The following is a 19,621-nucleotide window of genomic DNA, read 5'->3' on the forward strand; positions in this document are numbered from 1 at the left end:
TTTACCTATTTTTTTCTTCGGTTGTTCATGAATTTGGTGTCTTGAAGCTTTAAAAAAAAATGACAGGATCTTAACACTTTACAAAACCTTTTCCAGAAGGTAACCTGTACATTATTACTATTATTATTAATTATTTTAGAGAGATATAGAAAGGAAGGGATAGAGAGAGAAACATCAACTTGTTGTTCTACTTATTTATGCATTCATTGTTGAGTCTTGTATGTGTCTTGACTGGGATCAAACCTGAAACCTTGGCATATCAGGATGATATTCTGCCCAACTGAGCTACTGGGCCAAGGCTGCAAGTACAAATGATACAGCTCCTTTGCAACCTCCATTGGAAAAGCTATCAAAGGAATCTTACTTTAATACAAATCAAAACATCAGTGGCAAAATCATAAGTGTTTTAAAACTAACATAGATTAAAAAGGACAGAGTCTTTGGGCTATTGATTTTATATTCAGTGTCAATAGAGCTTGATAGAGTTTGTGGAAAATAAGTATATTTTAATAATTTTTTCTGCTAGTTAATTTCAAAGCTGCTGTGCCTCCTTTTTATTTTATTTTAAATTTATCGTTATTGTTGTGTTAACTTAAAAAAACCTTGAAACCTGTAAAGAATTTTTGTGAGTTTATTTGAGCCAAACTGTCGACATATGTGAGGAAGCAGAACCTTAACAAATTGAGATAATACTCCAGAGAATGGCATGTTACATCTGTATTTATACATTGCTATCAAAGGAAAGGGACGTAGATGGGTTACATGAAATCCATTGGTGATAGATTAGAGAGGTGGGAGAAAGCAAAGTGGCGGTGGGGGGGAGACTCCTGGGATTGGATAAAAAGTAAAATGATAGACACATACTTAGGTAGGTACATGAACAATTAACATGATAATAATGAAGTAATGAAGGAATTTGTGGTATCTGTCCTGACACCCAGCACCATAGATTGTGCCCCAAGGGGTCCAGAAAAAGGGAAGTTACAAGTTACCCAGACATTTCAAGGGTATGTTACTATAGATGCAAAAGACAGATAGGCTCAGTTAAGGTGAAGGTTGACCAGGACGTAACTACCCTTCATAACTGCTTTTAGTTAAAGTTTAATTCAGACCACCCTTGGTGGTTACTTTAAGTCTCTGAGTTTGCAAGACCGCCATGCAGGCCTTCCCTGAGCTTGTCAGATTAGCATGTGACCCCTTTCGTCCACAGTTGAAAGTCTTAAAGATGTCCCCTTTGACCCCCTCCACCCTGCACCCCTCCCCCAGGGCTATTGTGCTTCCCTTTATAAATAATGAGACCCTTTCAAATTGTAATGACCATACTTTTCTCAGTCTGTATACCCGTCATTTACACAATGCCACAAATCAGCCAAATAGCTCTTAACTTCGTTTTTACTTCAGTGGATTATTTAGGAATCATATCAAGAAAGAAAAAAAAGCCACAGTTTATTTTCTGATTCATGGTTATTATCATGGGCCATTGAAAGGTTAAGCTGGCACAGCAGCTTTCAAAGCAGAACTTAGTTAAGTTCAGGAGAGAGAAAAAAGCCAGGGCTATGGGCCTCCTTCTTCCAAATAACACTGACCTGACGCCAGCAGTGTGTGTGCGTATGTATGGTCAGGTTAAACGAGTTTTTCAAAAATGAACATGCGCCATTTGTTTGGGGAATAAAAATAGGCCCATTCCCCTGGGTTCAGAAGGTGTTCCAATCAGGTCAAGCATTTTCTCTGTGGATGTGGTGAGTGCCTCTCCTCAGATATTATGGTCAACAAAATAAGCCTGTCCTAAAAAGCATCTTCCTTGATTTTGTTCTTTGATTGAAGAAATCCTTGTGCCTCAATGAATACTATGTTAATTAACCCCAGAAGACCAGAGGTGGCTAATACAACACACATCTGTGGCTTTGAAAATACATATTATTATGTGGGAGGCATTCAAACGCTTTGAAATTGGTCTTCTGCAGTTTTCCAATTGGGCCCCTTTCGTGGGGCTGGGCCACACAGGTAAGGATCTGGCCCTTCCTTTTTGGTTCCCCCCTCCCTCCTAGGTCTCCTTTCCCTTACTTCAGAATGAAACTCAATATCTTAAAGCCAACAGAGCCTACGGAGGCCAATCATTGGCTCCCTTTGTCCCTGAGCCTGCAGCCCCGCCCCTTTGGCTTGTGCTCACAAGCTGTTTATATTTTTGTAAGGGCTACTCTTTAACTCGGCAGCCCCAAGACTATAATGGGCCCAATTGTCCGTGGGCTGCAGGGAGCTGCGTCCCCGCAGCCGAGGGGCCTGCGGCCGGACTCCGGGGCGCGGGAGCGACCGCTATGGAGCGCAGGTAAGGAGGCTTCTGGGCACTGCCTGATCCTCGGAGGGCACTGTGCGGAGTTGTGATGGAGTTGCTGGCTTTTTCTGGTTTTATTTATTTATTTTTTTTCCTGCGGAAGACAGAAGGAGGTCAGTTCTCTAGGACTTACTGACCAAGGTCACAGGGATCGCCAGCCCACCCAGGCAAGACAGGAGCAGGGCAGCAAAAGTTTGGGAGAGAGAGACAACCTGGTGGCGGGCTTGACACTAAAGCAATAGGGGAGAGGCAGGGCTCAGGGCTCCTGTGGTGGCAATCGGGGGCTGCTTTCCTTTCTAATGTGGCGATGCCCAGGCAGGAGCCGTGCCCTGCCCCTGAGGGGTTCTGTAAGCCGGCTGGGAGCCCGCGGAGTACAGCAGACCTCCTTGGGAAGGGTCTGATGTCCGCTGATCTTTTCAAAGGGCAAACGGAGCCAGTCCTGTGTGTCATCAATCGTTCTTTTCAGAAACGTGGGGACGGTTTAGAGCGGGCGGGCTGTAAAGTTTTACTGCCCCATAAAAGCGCTCAAAGGGCAGTGCCGCCGGCCGCCCGCGGTGGGGCTCCGGAATGAAGGAACAGCCCCAGGCGATTAGAGCTTTTGTCCTTGACCATCCGAGAGAGGAGGAGAGAGGAGGCGGCTTTGGAGCCAGAGGACACCCTGTGAGGTGGAATGGAAACCGAAATGCACTCAGCCCGCCCGCCTGCGGTTTGCTCTGGTTTCTCTAAATGAGGGAGGGCTGAGGGCTGGAAACTGCTCAGCAGGTCTTTGGGGCCTGATTTATCATCGTGCCCCATTTGGCCCCAGTGAGATGCCTCCTCCAGTGCCAGGGACACTCAGAGCAAAGGGGGGTGCTGTCCTTTGGGCCGCAAAGGGAGCCTGGAGAGGGAGGGAGCAGCGAAAGCCCTGGGAATTGCTTCGGCAATTCCTGCCTCCTGCTGAACAGAAAATCAGAGAACATTGTCCTTTCCTTTCAGATGAGCCTCGTGGTATAAAATCGATGAACCCACAGTCTGTGTTTGCTAGGGATGAAGAGGTGTAGTTCAATGTTGAGAGGAAGCTAAACGTGAACCATGGGACTTCAATACTTCTAGGGCCTTATACAGCTCCCCTCCTCCCCTAAACCCCATAATGTGTCTGTATTATCTAGGGACAGCATGTTTAAAGCCAATACATGTTGAGAAGAATTAAATCAGATTCAAAGATTGATTATTAATTGATTGATAGATTGATTGATGAAAGAGGGAGAGAGAAAGAAACATCATTTTGCTGTTCCACTTATTTATGCGTTCATTGGTTGATTCTTATATATGTCCTAAATGGGGATCAAACCCACAACCTTGGTATATCGGATGGCGTTCTAACCAACTGAAAGCAACAGGAATATTTCAGCGCAGTGCCCGAGAGCAGGGGGGGGGGGGGAGGGGGGAGGGCTGTTCCTAGGTGAGCCCGGGAGAAGGGGGGTGGGGGAGATGTCAGTAAGGGCATAGAGATGTGCTTCATCTCACCTTCCCTCAGGCCCCACAAATCCTGTGCTTTTTCCTGTCAGCACATTCTCACATTCCCACCAAACACCCACCCCCAGGTATTGGCAAGATGAGGAAGAAGAAACAGGAAGCCTGGTGACAGAGAAGATGGGGTGAATGCCAGGAGACCCCAAGACACAAAGACAGCTCTTGCCTAGCTTCTTTTACAGAACGGTGGGCATGCCAGGCTCCTGGAATTTCAGACACTTACAGTATATTTTCAGGTACAGAATTTGCATACACTAATGCTGAAATAGGAGATTTACAATAAAAAGTAATATTCTCCTAGAGCGTTTAAATACCGAGGATTGTTCTCCTTGGCTTATTAAGCCAAAGAAACAAACATGGATGGATGAAATGCTATGACGATGACAAGTACACATGGTAATGATAGCTATCATTTATTGAGCACCTATTGTGTGCCAGGCCTTTACCTGCACTATCTCAGGCAGGCCTCACTAACCCCTTTGAAGTCCCCATTTTACAGAGAAAAGAAGTGGGGCAGAGAGAGGTGAAGTAACTTGCACAAAACCACACAGCTTGTAAGTGACCCTAAATGTGGATCCTTAGGAAGGTCTCCAGTGCCTAATGTTGTGCTATGAGATGAGGATTTCCTGTGGATTAGAATTAGCATTCATAGAGAGATTTTCAAGAATCTGTCTAGACACTGCCACCAAAATATGACCTCTTGCAGAAAGATAATTGACAACTGAGAAGGAGAGCCCAGAACTCCTCCCCTGAGATGGGTGATAGTGCCAACGAGTAACAGCCTTGCTCCTGTGAGCCCAATGCCAGGAAGGGACAACTGAGGGGAGGCCTCTGGCTCCTGGCCCTGCTCCATGGTGACTCATCAAAAAAAGATGGAAGTGAATCAGAACCGCAAACTGCCGTTGCATCCCCTGGGGAGCTCCTGGGAGCCATTTAGTTCAGCATCATGTCACCTCAGGCTGCACCTGCTGGGAACGCCACACCTGCTGGGAACACTACCCCTTATCACACCTGCAGCCCTGTTCAGCCTTCCAAGGAGAGCTTTTCCTGGGTAGGTGGGTCTTTAACCACCGGGTGTATCCTCCCTCCCCCCTCTCAGCCTGCCTCTGCTGGTGCCACACCTGACGAGCTGGTGCTGAGGGAATGGCACATGTCACATTTTGCAGCTGTTGTGCAAACAGAACTTCAGTGAAGTTTCTCAACCAGTTGACTCTAGAAACCGCAAGAAGCCAAAGGGCCAACCTCTCACTTGGCAAATGGCAGATGTGCTTCTTCACCCCAGTCCCTGGAACTGACTTGGGAAACGCTATCTCTCCTTAGGGGCAGTTCAGGAGGAAGATGTTTAAATCTGTAGCACCCGCAAAGCCTGGTATCAACCCGATAAACCCCAGGACAGGGCAAGCAGCCTCCACCCTTGTTCTTTGATGTGTTAATGAGCTAAAGCTACCCTAACCGAGCTCCCACCAGGCCCTGGAGGATGGCGTTCTCACTGGGCACCTTTCCTCCGGTCTTCCCTGCTCTTCCCAGAGGGCAGGCACAGGAACTTGGGAGCTGTAACCTGACCTCAGAACTATGCACCACAAAGAGCACTTGTATGCTTTCCAGGACAGTTTCAAATCCGTGGAGTTTCCCAAGGTTTTCCTGTGCAACATGGGAGTTGGGAGGAGGCTTAACTAAATACAGGAGCTTTAAGCAAAATGTGGCTGAGGAGCCTCTGTCTATGGTAAAAATCCAGTAGAATCTATGAGGCCGGCTCCCTCCATGGCTGGCTAGTGCTTCCCAGGCAAGAAACACATTTCCAGGGACAGCCAGAAACCTCTTAACAGATCCCTGGGGACCAAAAACACAGCTAAGACTCAGGATGTAGGATTCTTGACCAGTGCCCCTAACTGGAGGCTCTATTTTCTTAAGAGCACTTTTAACACACACACACACACACACACACACACACACACACACACGCACACAATTAAAAAAGCACCACAGCAACAATCAGTGATTTCTTAAAAACATGGCCCCTTTAAATAAGCCCTCAGCGAGGATAGGTATTGTGTCCTCTGGATACTCCCTGTGCTCTGGGCACACTGCAGAGGCGACAGCAGAAATACTAATTAAAGTCGGTTCATTGCGAAAAGGTTGTAGGAAGACTCCTGTAAGGGAGCAGCGACCTCCAAGCCCCAGACGCCTTGTTGGAACTGTGGCAAGGAAAGATAGTGACTGAAAAAGGCAGCTCTCTTCCCACACTCAGCACAGGCAATGAATCCAGGGTGCCATTGTCTGAGCTGTCACTGCTGGGCTGGGAGGGGCAGAGGCAGCTGCAGCCCTCCCCACGTCTGTGAGGGCATTCAGGGAATGGGGCCTCCCATGTGAGGCTGCCTTTTTCTCACAGGCCAGGCGACTGGGCCCCTCAGTGCCACCTGCACACAGACCTGGGGGTGCCCCCAGTTCTGGCTGTGGCTTTTTAGGAGCAGGGTCCGTGGGATTGGGGCCCTGTGGACTGTGAAGGACCTGCGGTCGGGGTGGGATAGGCCTGGGTGGACAAAGGGCCGGGTGGCCGCTGATCCTGGTCCTTTCCTGGAATTGAGGTCAGAGACACATCCCAATACCAGCCGGGTTCCTGCTCCTTGAGAAAAGAGACCAGGTGTCTTGCCTGTGTCTGCACCCCCACCGGAGCTTCAGGCATGAGGTGGGGGTCACATCACAGCAACTCACAGCTCCTGCTGTGGAAGCTGTTACTGTACATCTTCTCCTCCAAGGGGATGAAAATCCAGCTCCTCCATTTCCTGTTTCTTAGTCTCTGAAAAGCACAAAGGGGGAGGTGAGGAGAGGGCAGCAGGCTGGGAAGTGGATGAGGATTGGTGATCCGGGAAAACTGTCCCAGCTCCTTTCTCTGCCAGGACTTGTGTGCTGCTGTGATGGGAGATTTTGTTTGGGAGCCTTTCGTTTTCCCCTTTAAATCAAAGCCATTCGTCCTGGTGCTGCCTGCAGAGCGGCTCTTTCCAGTTCCTTCGGAAGGCGATTGTGCCCGGAGCTCCCAGGCCTAGGCTTGTGTCCGTAATGACCTCTGTTGATTCCAAAGGGGATTTAGGCTTTGTCCTTTGCCTTCTCCTAGGGCATGTACCCTCCCAGCCTTTTACTGGGAAGCTTCATGCAATGATATATGACCAGACCATCAGGCTGCAGCACTGGATCTTCAAGTGAAACGCCTGAAACACCAACTGTTTGCCAGGAACTGTTCTAAGTGCTTCATTTATATGAGCAGGCTCTCCCTCCCAGATAGGTACTGCGATCCTCTATTCTCAGTGAGGAAACTGATAGTCAGATTAGAGAGTTAAAACAAATGTCCAAGGTGGCACAGCTGGCCAGGGTCAGGCTAGCATGCAGGCTCCAGAGCCACCACCCCTTTTTTAAAATATATATTTTATTGATTTCAGAGAAGAAGGAGAGAGAGATAGAAACACCCGTGATGAGAAAGAAACAATGACTGGCTGCCTCTTGCACACCCACACTGGAGATCAAGCCCACAACCCGGGCATGCGCCCTGACCAGGAATCGAACCATGACCTCCTGATTTATAGGTCCACACTTAGCCACTGAGCCATGCTGGCTGGGCTCCCCGTGCCCCCCTCCTTTTTTTTTTTTTTTTTTTTTTTTTTTTAAATTCTCACCCAAGGATATGTTCGGTTGATTTTTAGAAAGAGAGAAAAGGAGAGAGAGAAGCAATGATGTGAAAGAGAATATCGATTGCCTCCCATATGTGCCCTGACCAGGGATCAAACCCACCACCTAGGTATGTGACCTGACATACAACCTTTTTGGTGTCCGGGACGATGCTCCAACCAACTTAGCCACCCAGCCACGGCCAAGCCTGCATTTTCCAACCACTGTGTGATACCCACAGGGGTGCATTGCATTCTTTGGTAGGATGCACAAGAGCAGACATATTCATCCCCCTATTTCTAGTCATTTAATTTCTATTAAACCTTTTCCTATTTAAATAATACAATGATGAATGTTTTGTAAAAATAGCTCATAATTAACAATTTGTTGAATTGCTAACTGTGTAACAGGCACCATTTCGGGTTCTTTGTGCATCATGACCAACTTACACTTTGTACAACCATTTAACAGATGAGGAAACCAGGGCACAGAGAGATGGGTCAAACGTTTTGTCCCGGATTGCACAAGGAAGGAGTGGCAGAGCCATGCCAGCTGCTGCTCTTAGGTGCCGTCTACATGCATATCCGTGACCACATCGCTGATCCTGCTTGGGGTGGGGGGCGGGGGAATGTTTAAGCTGGAATGACTAAGGCGTAAGATAGAGAAATTTTGTAAGGCTCTGGATACATATGACAAAATGGCTTGCCCGTAACACTGGATGGTTATGCTGATTTGTATCCGGTGAGCACGGTACGATTGACTAAGGAACCTGAAAGTGAGAGAAGCCCCTGGTAACTGGAGATGCCCTCTCACCCCTGGGCAACGTGTCCGTTAGCCCTTTTGCCTCTGTGGGCCAAACTGGGCACTTGCCACCATTAATAATATTCTTTTTATGACAAAATGTATCTAAATGAAAGTACATTTGGGCTGGGGCACTGGAATGCTGGTAATGGCCTATCTCTGGATGGTGTTCTAGTATGTTTTCTTTGGGGTAATTCGACTAACTGTTGCCATAGGCCTTGTTCACTTTTCTGTCTGTTATTTATACTTACTGTTGTGTTTTTTTAAACTGTATGACAGGTATATATATATATATATTGGAAGTTAAGCACAGGCTACATTGAAATGTGTTGTATAGAATAAGAAAATGATTCACTTAAAAACATATTTCCTCCACATGTTGGACAAAAGGAGATTCTGAAAAAAAAAAATTCATGTCCTTTTTCTCCCATCTCTAATTGAGGAATTGAAAAGACATTAAATCACAATAGTTCTAAGAAATACAGTTCTTTTTTAAAAAAAACTGTCCTTTGCTTGTTTTGGTTGTTGTTCTTTTGAAGTTTCAAACAAAAAAACCTTCCTTGGACCAAAGCATGACACTCATTTAAAATATGTAGAGTTAGGATGACTGCGTTTTTGGCAAGGACTTGAGAACAAGAGCGTCGTTCTCTTTCTCTCTTGGCTTTCTCGTGTGCTCCTCCTCAGCATCTGGTTTTGTGATATGGCCTGATGCCTTTACTGAGTGACGTCCCTGGAGGCTCAGCGATGTCTTTGCATGGCTAACGCATCAGCCTGAGGTGATTACAGATCATCATTCTGAGAAACATAAGAAAGTCTGCTCTTAGTCTACTGGAAGGCAGCAGCAATTTCCTCGTCAACCTCCCAAGGGTTTTGAAATACTATTTTGGTGCTTTTTTGCCTCTGCTGACTTTACATTTGATCTAAACTTAATGGTTTAACCCCAATTCAGTTTCTGAGTCCCTGGATTCCAGTTGTAATTCCTCTACCACAGAGGCAATGCAGCTGTGAAAGAAGAGGGCATCCTGTGCTTTTTATGAGGAGACAAAGGGAGGCTTGTTTCCTAATTCTTCCTTTAGTTGCCAGCCCCTAAAGGCCCAACCTGAGATTCTGTTAGTTCTTTGATGGAGGTATTCATGCTCTTTTATTTAGATGGACTTTCTTCCATTTCTACCTAACATCTTACCATTACCACTGTATTTGTCAGCACAGGCTGCCATAAAAATACCACTGACTTGTTGGCTTAAACAACTGCCATTTATTTTCTTGTGGTTCTGAAGGCTGGAAGTCCAAGGTCACGGTGCCTGCATGGCTGGGTTCTGATGAGAGCTCTCTTTCTAGTTGGCAGACAGGGCCTTCCCGCTATGTCTTCACTGCAGATGAGGAGAGTGAACACTCTGCTTGCCTTCCTCTTCTTGTAGGGAACTAATCCTCTTGGACTAGGTTTCCACCCTGATGACCTCCTTTAACCCGTGTTACTTTTCTGGAGGCCCTGTCTCCAAATATTCCTAACATGGGAGTCAGGGTTTCAACATAACAAATGGAGGAGAAAACACAGTTCAGTCCATGACATTACCACAACCAATGCAGTAGTTCCCCTTTATCCACAAGGAATATCTTTCAAGACCCCCAGTGGGTGCTAAAACTGTGAATAGTACCGAGCCTACATACACTCTGCTTTTGCCTATACAGGCATACCTATGATAAAGTTTAATTTATGATTTAGTCACAGTAAGAGATTAGCAACAATAACAAAGAGTAAAATAGAATAATTACAACAATATACTATAATAAAACCTATGTGAATGCCCTCTTTCTTTCTCAAAATATCTATTGTACTGTACTTGCTCTTCGTGTTGTGATGAAGTAAGGTGAACTTTTCCATTTAATATTTTCGGACTATGATTGACTATGGATAGCCAAAAATGTGGATGGGGGCAGGGGGGACTGATGTACAATTAAAATTAAACTTTATTTACCCTTTCAAAGTAGCTTGTCCCCATCCCTAGTGTTTCTATTAAATAACATTTTATTTTTTAATTTGTAAAACATTTTTGGATCTCCATTAACTGTGTTATGGGAATGCAGGCATAAAGAAGACATAGCCCCAGTCATGCAGACGCCTCAGAGAGGTTATGCAGTAATGAGGGAGAGGCGTGCCAGAATTCCTGGGAGACTGGGAGGCTGTAAGAGAACTTCAAAATGCTGTGGCATTCAGAGGAAGAGGGCCACCATCCACGGCCACCGTCGGAGCTTCCTATCAGAGACAGGCTGCGTTTGGACTGTGGAAGGTGTGGAAAAGGCCACACCAGCCTCCGCAGGAACAGACCCCACAGAAGCAGCGGGAAAGCACTTCAGCTAAGACTCAGGGAGTCCATAAGGGAGCAGTGGCATTGCATGGCACAGCACAGGAGGAGGTCGGGTTCTGAAAGCAGCCCTTAGAAAGAGAGTCCCAGGTCTACATGGCCCCTGACCATCTGGGAATACTGTCTCTCAATAATTCTAATAACCAGTTCTCTCTCCAGTGTTGTAACAGACCACAGTTCCTCTGAGCACCAGATGAAGTAGTTGGCTGTGTTTAGGGACCATATTGTGGCAAAGAGAGAGAGATAATGAGAGAAGGGAGAGGGAGAGGGAGAGGGAGAGGGAGAGGGAGAGGGAGAGGGAGAGGGAGAGAGATAAATGAATGATAATGTAACTTTAAAAAAAAAATAAGATCGCACCCTGGCAGGATGCTCACACAGTGATAACTATGGGAGACCTCAGATTGGCTGAAAGAATTGCAGATTCTCTCCAAGTCCCCCAAAGATAAATGGACAAAGATCATCAACTTAAAGGAAATATTGATGGAAACAATCATATTGAAAATGTTCTACACCACTAGGGATCAAATAAATAGAAAACTTAAGAACAATGAGTTACTATTTTCTCCTTATCAGGTTAATATTTTCCAATTTGTTGCTAATGGGAGTGTAAATTGATACACCTTCTCTAGGAAGTAATTGTGCAATGTTTTACTTTCTTGAGAGCCCTGGAAAAGTTAACACACCTTGACGTGGCCGTTTCATTTGTAGGAATCTATGCTAAGACTGTAGAGGTGTGGACAATGATTTGTGATTAGTGATTTCATTTAAGTTTGACTTATAATAATTGGAAATTTAGAAACAACGTAAATGTAAGCAATATGGAAACTGGTTGCATAAATGGTATATAATTAATGGAATGTTCTTCAGCTATTTATAATGTGTTTTCAAATATTTTACAGATTTAAAAGGCATAGGATGTGTTTTTAAAAGGAGTTTTCAAAATGGTGTGCATAGTAAAAATATGCACGAGAAAAAATTAAGACAATAAATGATAATGTCATTTATTCAGTTAGTGAGATCATAAATATTTATTAAGCATATATATATATCTGGCAATATATTTATCTATAGGGTCTATAGATGGTTTCTGTTTTATTCTTTATACTTTACTGGGTTTTCCAGATTTTTCTAGAGCATTTAATTGCTTTTTACCTACAAATATGCATGTTAATAAAGCCTCTCCATTTGTCAGGGCCCAAGCCCACCCTCCCATAAAGTCGTTCCTAGTTAGTCTCATTGAAAATAATCACTCACTTTTCTGCGACTCTTTCAAGTCCAACTTATCACACATGGCCTTGAATGGCAGCCACCGGGATGTGTGACTCTCTTCCCAACTAGTTTGGGAGCCTAGGGAGAACAGGAGTTATGCCTGAGGTCCTACCAGTAAATTTCTAAGCCAAGCCGAAACCGGTTTGGCTCAGTGGTAGAGCATCGGTCTGCGGACTGAAAGGTCCCAGGTTCGATTCCGGTCAAGGGCATGTACATTGGTTGCGGGCACATCCCCAGTAGGGGGTGTGCAAGAGGCAGCTGGTCAATGTTTCTCTCTCATGGACGTTTCTAGCTCTCTGTCTCTCTCTCCTCCTCTCTGTAAAAAATCAATAAAATATATTTTTTAAAAAAAATTCTAAGCCAAAAGCCTAGCTTTCCTTACCCACCTTTTCCATAAAGCCTTTCCTACTCCTTGAAAAAAGTGGGCTATTTCTTCTCCCCTTGAGTCATCAAGACAGCTTTTTATGCTCCTTTTGTTGCAAGTCCATTCTACTTGGGATTACAGATCGTTGTGTTTGTCCTGACTGCCGCATTTGTCATCCAGCTCCTTACTGCAGGAAAGGAAACTTGTTCCTCTTTGTGTCCAGAGTGGTGCCTTACACGGAGTGTGTGCTCAGTAAACACTGGGCGGGTTGGTGACTGAATGAACGCATGCTCTTTCCAGCTATTTCCAGGAGGTGTGTCGGGGGGGAGGGGGGGGAGGGAGGGTTATGAAGTTCCTAATCTGAAGAGTTTCAGTCTCACAGGTCCAGCAGCAAGGAGGCAGGATAAGACAGCCTACAAACACTAAACAGGCCCAGAGCACTGAGCGGTGGTGGCCCTGAAGCCTAACCCACCAGAAAACTCTGCCAGGAAATGCATGCCCCTTAGTCTCCCAATGCCCCTATATGGCTCTTTAGCTCCTGTCTGTGTACCGAGAACTTTACCTGCGAAACTTTACCTTGTTTCACCATGTCACCGCCTCCTAGACATCAATTCCCTAAAGAATTCCATTCTTTCAGTTACAAATTGAACACCATAGGTTTGCTCTGCAGACCCATCAAGGCCCTAATCCTCCACACAGGGCCATTTGAGGGAAAGTTTAAAATCAATGACTGCATAAATTCTATCATAGAATAAAAGCGAAACCTAAAGAAATAGGACACGAGATTCAATTCAATTTCATGTGTACTTATTATGTGTCAAGTTTTTGCAAAGCCTTTTTCCTGGGCACTGATGATTATAAATGATCTAAAGATTTACTAGGACACTGATCTCATTCATAAGATTCCACGTGGCTCTGACAATATAACAGGAAAGGGAGGAGCGGAGTGGGAAGAGTCTGTGGGGAGAGAGGGCATTGCACAGGAGGGCCAGCGTGCCGGGTCAGGGCTGGATAGAGATGGGAAATAAATGGTAGGGCTGCTAGTAGCTGTGCTCATAATTGCATTAGGGGTGGCCTTTGATACTTTGTGTCTGCATCCAGGAAATGTGGATGGAATTCCAATAGAATAGGCAATGCTTTGGGGGGAAAAAAACGTTTAAAGCAATCTATATATAAAAAAGGCTAAGTGACCAACTGTATGTCCATCTGACCATCCAACCAACCGACTGATACTATTTAAGAGAACCCACTGCATCTGTCAGTGTTCTTAGCTACTGATGACAGAAGTTACTCTAGTTAGTTTGAGCATAAAATTGATTTATTAAAGCCCTGACCGGTGTGGCTCAGTTGGTTGGAGTATCACCTTATACACTGAAAGGTGGCGGGTTCCATACCCAAGTTGTGGATTTGATCTCAGGTGAGGATGTATGAGGGAGGCAATTGCTAGTTGTTTCTCTCTTACATCAGTGTTTCTCTCCCTCTCTCCCTCTCTCCCCCTTCCTGTCTCTAAAATCAATAAAAAAAATTAAATAAATTTATTAAAGTCTATCATGACACCATCAAAAAAGTGGCATTTCTTAAAGAAGATACCCAAGAGGCCAATAAGCACAAGAAAAGATGTTTAGCATTATTAGTCATTAGAGAAATGCAAATCAAAACCACAACGAATGCCACTTCACACCCACTAGGAAATGAGAACCCTCAGACATTGCTGATGGCAGTATAGAATGATGTAACTGCTTTGGAAGAGAGTCTGGCAGTTGTTCAAAATGTTAAGTATATGACCCAGCAATTCTACTCCTAGGTTGTAACCAAGAGAAATGAAAATATAGGTCCCCTCAAAAAACTATACACAAATATTCAGAGCATTATTCATACTAGCCCCCAAATGAAAACAGTGCATATGTTTATGAACTGATGAAATGGATACACAAAATGTGGTCTATCTGTACAATGGAATATTATTCTGCAATAAAAACAAATGAAGGACTGATTCATGCTATGTATAGTACAATATGGATAAACCTTTAAAAAAATGCTAAATGAAAGATGCCAGACACAAAAGGCCCATCTTGTATGATTCATATGAAGTGTCCAGAATAAGCAAGTCCATAGAGACAGCAAGTCTGTGAATGTTATGGCTGAATTGTCCCCCAAATTCATGTTGAAGTCCTAACCCCCACTACCTTAGAATGTGACCTTATCTGGATATAGAGTGATTTCCAATAGGAGATGGGAATAAGGGCAGATGGAATTAGTTAAAATGAGGTCATACTGCAGGAGGGTGGGCCCCTACTCCAATATGACTGATGTCCTTACAAAAAGGGGAAATTTGAACAGACACACAGGGAGAGCGCTAGGTGAAGACTGGGGTTGTGTTACCACAAGCCAAAGGACTAGGAGGAGCTAAGACAGTGTGCTAGGACAGATCTCTCCCAGCGGCAGGCAGAGGGAGAGGGTCCCTCCTGTTGACACATTAAACTTGGATATCCAACCTCCAGAACGGTGAGCCGATACATTTCTATTGTTCAAGCCACTTCGTTTTACGGTGCTCTGCTAGGACAGCTCTAGCAAGCTCAGGGAGTTTTTCTCTACTCCTGTATTTGCTTCTACTTATAAGTGGGCAACTGCCTATTTTATACAGCTAGCCCATAATGCCCCAAATACCTACAAATCCAACTGACTGGCCTGCTGGGACACTTGCATCGAATACTCCACAAAAACCACGGGCTCAGCTTGTCTAAACTTAAGTCATCATTTCTCTGGTCCCACCTGTTCCTCCCTTATTTTTCTCTCTTGGTGAGTGGTTCCCTCCATCCCCAGTGTTCACTCAGTGAAGCTGGGTGTTAGCCTACTACCCCACTCCGCTGCCTGTTATCAGGCACCAAATCCTAAAGGTCCCACCTTTTTCACATCTTTGGAGTCTTTCCTGTCCATCCCAGCCCCACCTCCACTCCCTCCCCAGGCTGTCTTCCTTCCATTTGCCTTCCACATTAATCTTTCTGCAACACGGCTTTCATCAAATCACCCAGCTGCTTAAAATCCTTCCTAGTGTCCCCATCGCTTCCAAACAAAAGTCAAATCCCAGAGTTTAGTAGATAAAACCTGTGTGGTTGGACTCCTTGCCACCCTTTATAAGCCATCTTTCACCTTTGCTCCTTGCACCTGCTTCCTGCAGCCATTCAGTGGTTCAGATCCTCTCTCTCTCTCTCTCTCTCTCTCTCTCTCTCTCTCTCTCTCTCTCCCCCTCTCTCTCTCTCTCTCATCTCTCATCTCTCATCTCTCTCTCTCTATTCTATTTGGTGTCTGCTCAGGTTTCAAAACTCAAATGCAGCCTCCTCTGGGAAGCCTTCCTTGATTCCCAGCATTATTTAAAACTTGCTTCTATGTTCCTGTAACCCTCTGGGCACACACTATCACAGCAATTGCACAATGCACTCTAATTGTTGGTCTCCTCCCCCCTTCTCACCACCCTCCCCCAATAATAAGGCACTTAAGAGTAAAAGCTTCAGGTTTTTTTTTTTTTTTACTACTTGTGTTTTCAATCTATTACGACATGTAGGAGATAGTCATAAATGTTTCAGGAAGGAAGGAAGGGAGGGAGGCAAGGAGGGAGAGAGGGAGGTAATCATTGGAGGGAGGGAGGAAGGGAGGGAAGGGAAATCGGAGGAGAGGGGAGGGGAGTATTTTAGTGTAAAAAGTAAGGCCCTGAGGAATAGAAACTCTCATTATTTTCAGAACTGATTGTGCTGTAGCTGACTATTTGCCAGAATGAAAGTAAACGCAGAGATGTTGTCCTCTCTCCCATTCAGGAGCTGTGGTTGCTTTAATAATGACCAGGCCTGAATGCAGGCTGGCCGTTTGCTGCTCTCTGGGCCCCGTGAGACCCAAGTCGCTGCCCCTGAAAGGACAGTTTGCATCTGTGTTTACAGGGCGCGTTCCCCTTCTTTCCTGCGCCCGGGGCTGCGATTGGCCCTCCGGGAGGCTGGCCTCGGGGGCCCTGAGTCACCGCGCTGGGAATCCCTCTGGAACTGGGCACCCGCCCGCATGTTGTGTTGTTTTCAAGGGTTGTAGGGATTAGCGGTGTGGGATTAGCTCCCAGGCCGGGTCCGGAGCGAGGCAAGCCAGGCAGCGCGCAGTCCAGGACCTGCCCTGCCTCCCGGCGTCTGGAGCACAGATGTCTGCGCTGCGGGCCTGAGCGCAGCGTGGAAATGGCCCCGCAGAGGCCCCCTGGGGACCCAGGGCTCCGAGATCAGGACCTTCCGAGCCCAGCCCGGAGGCCGCGCTCCCTCCGCTGCTGTGCGGTCCCAGCGTCAGGGTAGCACGCAGAACGGCTGGCGGGAACGCCGGGTCACCTTCCGACACACGGGACCCAGGAGCGGCGGCGGGCCGGGGCCTCTGCCCGGGTGTGAGCTGCGCCCCGGCCCAGCGGCCGGCCCCGCGGTAAGTCCGGGCGCGGGCGGCGGGGCTGGCTGAGCACCGCGGCCCCCGCGGGCCTGGTCCCGTCCTGTTGGATCCGGCCCCGGGCCCAGGGCTGGGTGGACGGGGGTGTGCGGGAGCCTGCAGACGCGCCTCCGGATCCCCGCTCGGATCCTGGAGGGGATCCCGGCTCAGGCAGGAGAAGCCACCCCGGAGCGGGCGCTGGGGGCAGCGGCTGCTGGCGCTGTCCGCGGGGCTCGACCTTGACGTTGCCTAGCTCCCAGGCTGGGCCGGCGGAGGTCTCCGGGGGTGGGGACCGTAGGCCATTCCTTAAATAGGATAGCGCAAAGCTTCGGAAGTAAAGCTTTTAACGGCCTTTTGCACAGAGGCAGGAAATAAAAAATTTAAAAAAAAAAAGACAATCTGCAATCTTAAAGCAGTAGCTTTAATAATTTTTGTAAACTGCATTTCCTCTCCCCTCCTCCTTCTTAAATTTTGGGCATTTCCCCTAAAATTACTCAAATAGATTTCCTCTTTATAAGCCTCAACTCTTATTCGCTGCCCAAGTTCATACTACGGTTCTGGCTTATTGGAGGCGGGGATGTGGATTTTTGAGGCCTTTAAGGTCTCCTTTTTGGTTGATGTGTTCCTAAAAGTACATGCTGCGTATTGAAAACTTCATGATGCTAACGACTCAGGTAATGGGCTGTGGGTGGGCAGGAAGGTTTGTAGCATGAAATGCTTGTCAGACTCAAACATTCTGTGAACCACAAATCCATTCCCCCTGTAGTTCAACCCTAGAGCAACTGCTTCCTTCTTCACCCCTTCTGTCCTCTTCCCCTCAATCCCCCTCGCCCCAAATCATCAGCCTTAATTTGTGAAACAGACAGCTTTAGGTTAAAATGGCTTTTTTAATAGTTAATTTTAGAGCACTTAGAATTCCAGGCATCCAAAGATTGGGTTAGTCTTTCGAGTGGGAGGGTAGTGGTTCTGTGGTAGTATATACACCAATGCTTTTTTTTTTTTTTTTCAGTAAACACCTTATAGCTGATTTTCTTCTGAAAATGGAGATTAACCTTTACATCAGTGTTATAAGAATACTAGAGGTTCAGTGCACGGATTCAGGCACTGGTGGGGTCCCTTAGCCTGGCCTGTGCCCTCTCCCAGTCTGGACCCCTCAGGGGATGTAGCAGTGCAGGAAGCCTAAGGTGGCTGTGGAGGAGCCTAAACTGGGCCAGAGCCGTTGCCACTCATCCTGGCCCCGAAGCACCTGCTGCCAGAGGCAGGAGAGGATTGTGCTGCAGCAGCTGCACTTAGCCAGCCTTGAGCCCAGCTTCTGGTTGAGCAGAGCTCCTACTGACCACCAGGGGGCAGCTCCTGCATTGAGCACCTTCCCCTGATGGTCAGTGTGCATCATAGCTACCAGTTGACTGATTGGTCGTTCAGTCATTCAGTCACTTAGGCTTTTATATACTTAGATAGTTATTGTTGCATGACAACCTGCATTTCCAGGTCCTTTCCCAGGGGTGGGAGGAGGTATGGTGCTCCGTTCACTGCCTCCCACTTCTACTTGACCTCTAGTCTCAGATTGCCACCTGACTTCATCCTTGGCAGACCTAGTGCCTGCCATTCAACTGTAAGAAACAAAAGAGCAGGAATGATTTAGGACACTTTGACTATCACAACATTAACCAAAGATGCAAATCATGTCACTGAACTCTTTATGACACACATACATTACCTTCCCTCCTTCAAATTTAGATGCATCCAGCGATTAAAGATGAATTTTAAAAAACAAAAAAAAGCCCCTACTGCCTTCCCCCTCCCTTGGTTAAATACAGATTCCGATGAGCCAAGGTAGGCCACCTAAGCTAATGAAATGTCTTCATGGTGACATAATTCAGTCACGATCTAGACTGGCATATGGACTCTTTTTGACTGATGTGTTCTAAAAAGTACATGCTCCATATCAAAAACTTAATGCTGCTCACAACTCAGATAGAGGCTGGGGGCAGACAGGAAGATTTGGAGCATGAAATGCCTGTCAGACTCAAAGCATTCTATGTACCCCAAATCCATTCCCCTTTTAGCTCCCCCTGGGTACCAAGGGTTAACACCAGTCCTTATTCTTTTCCCTGTAGCCTCTCTATTCTTTCCCCCTTTCCATACTATCCCATGTAGGTACCTGCCATGACTTTATTTGGGATCGTGGAATCTAGGATAGTACCTTGCAGTGTCAAGATTTGTTTAGGTGACAATGTCCCCTTATCAGTATTCTCAGAACTTTTCCCCCAAATCCTGCTTTTATTTTCCTGGAAAATTCTATGTCTATTAAATCCTCTATTGGAAATCCCATTGGCACCTACATCTTGAATTATTTCTCTTGCATCATCATTTGAATGTTGACTTGCATGATTTCCTGACTGTCTGGTCAGCTTGTTACTTCTGCTTCATATTGAAACACAAGCAGAAGGATCTTCACATAGAATATGAATCTAAATGGGTTAGGGAGTCTCCTTGAAAATTATCAGCATATCTCTGACCTTTTCTTCAGTCTGCCGTTGAGTTGAATTCCGCCCTTTGAATTTCTATTTACTGACTACTTTGGGGGGAAAACTGGATATTGACCTTGGATCTCATGAGTAATTTGTTTATTTGGCCTTTTCTGAGCAGCAGTAACTCCCCACCTCTCCAAGTGCTGCTTGGTGCGAATTTGCCTGTTCGCTGGAGATAATTCAGTAGGGTAACCCAGCGAGGCACAAGGAACCTTTGAAAAAGCCATCCTGAAATCTGAGAAGAAAACACTTCAGAACTTTCTTCCTTTCTCACCTCTCCACTGCATAGTTTGCACCAAATCCATCTTGAGTTGCAGATTCCCAAAGGGCAGTGTTAGCTTGATTT

At 46.2% G+C, this 19,621-nt stretch overlaps 1 protein-coding gene across 3 annotated transcripts in view; it reads left to right on the forward strand.

The window, feature by feature from the left end:
* Positions 1 to 2,194: 2,194 nt before the first annotated feature.
* Positions 2,195 to 19,621, forward strand: part of TRIM2 (tripartite motif containing 2) — a 94,224-nt gene continuing 76,797 nt past the window's right edge. Inside the window, exon 1 of one of the 3 annotated variants that reach the window (XM_036425407.2) lies at positions 2,195 to 2,326. The gene's annotated coding sequence lies outside the window, so the exon portion shown is untranslated. Of the gene's footprint in view, positions 2,327 to 16,727; positions 16,745 to 19,621 lie in introns of those variants that run through there. The other 2 variants (XM_036425408.2, XM_045576679.1) reach the window with 2 other exon arrangements.

The sequence above is a fragment of the Pipistrellus kuhlii genome, unplaced genomic scaffold (assembly GCF_014108245.1).
Source record: "Pipistrellus kuhlii isolate mPipKuh1 unplaced genomic scaffold, mPipKuh1.p scaffold_m20_p_8, whole genome shotgun sequence".
Taxonomy (NCBI): Eukaryota; Metazoa; Chordata; class Mammalia; order Chiroptera; family Vespertilionidae; genus Pipistrellus; species Pipistrellus kuhlii.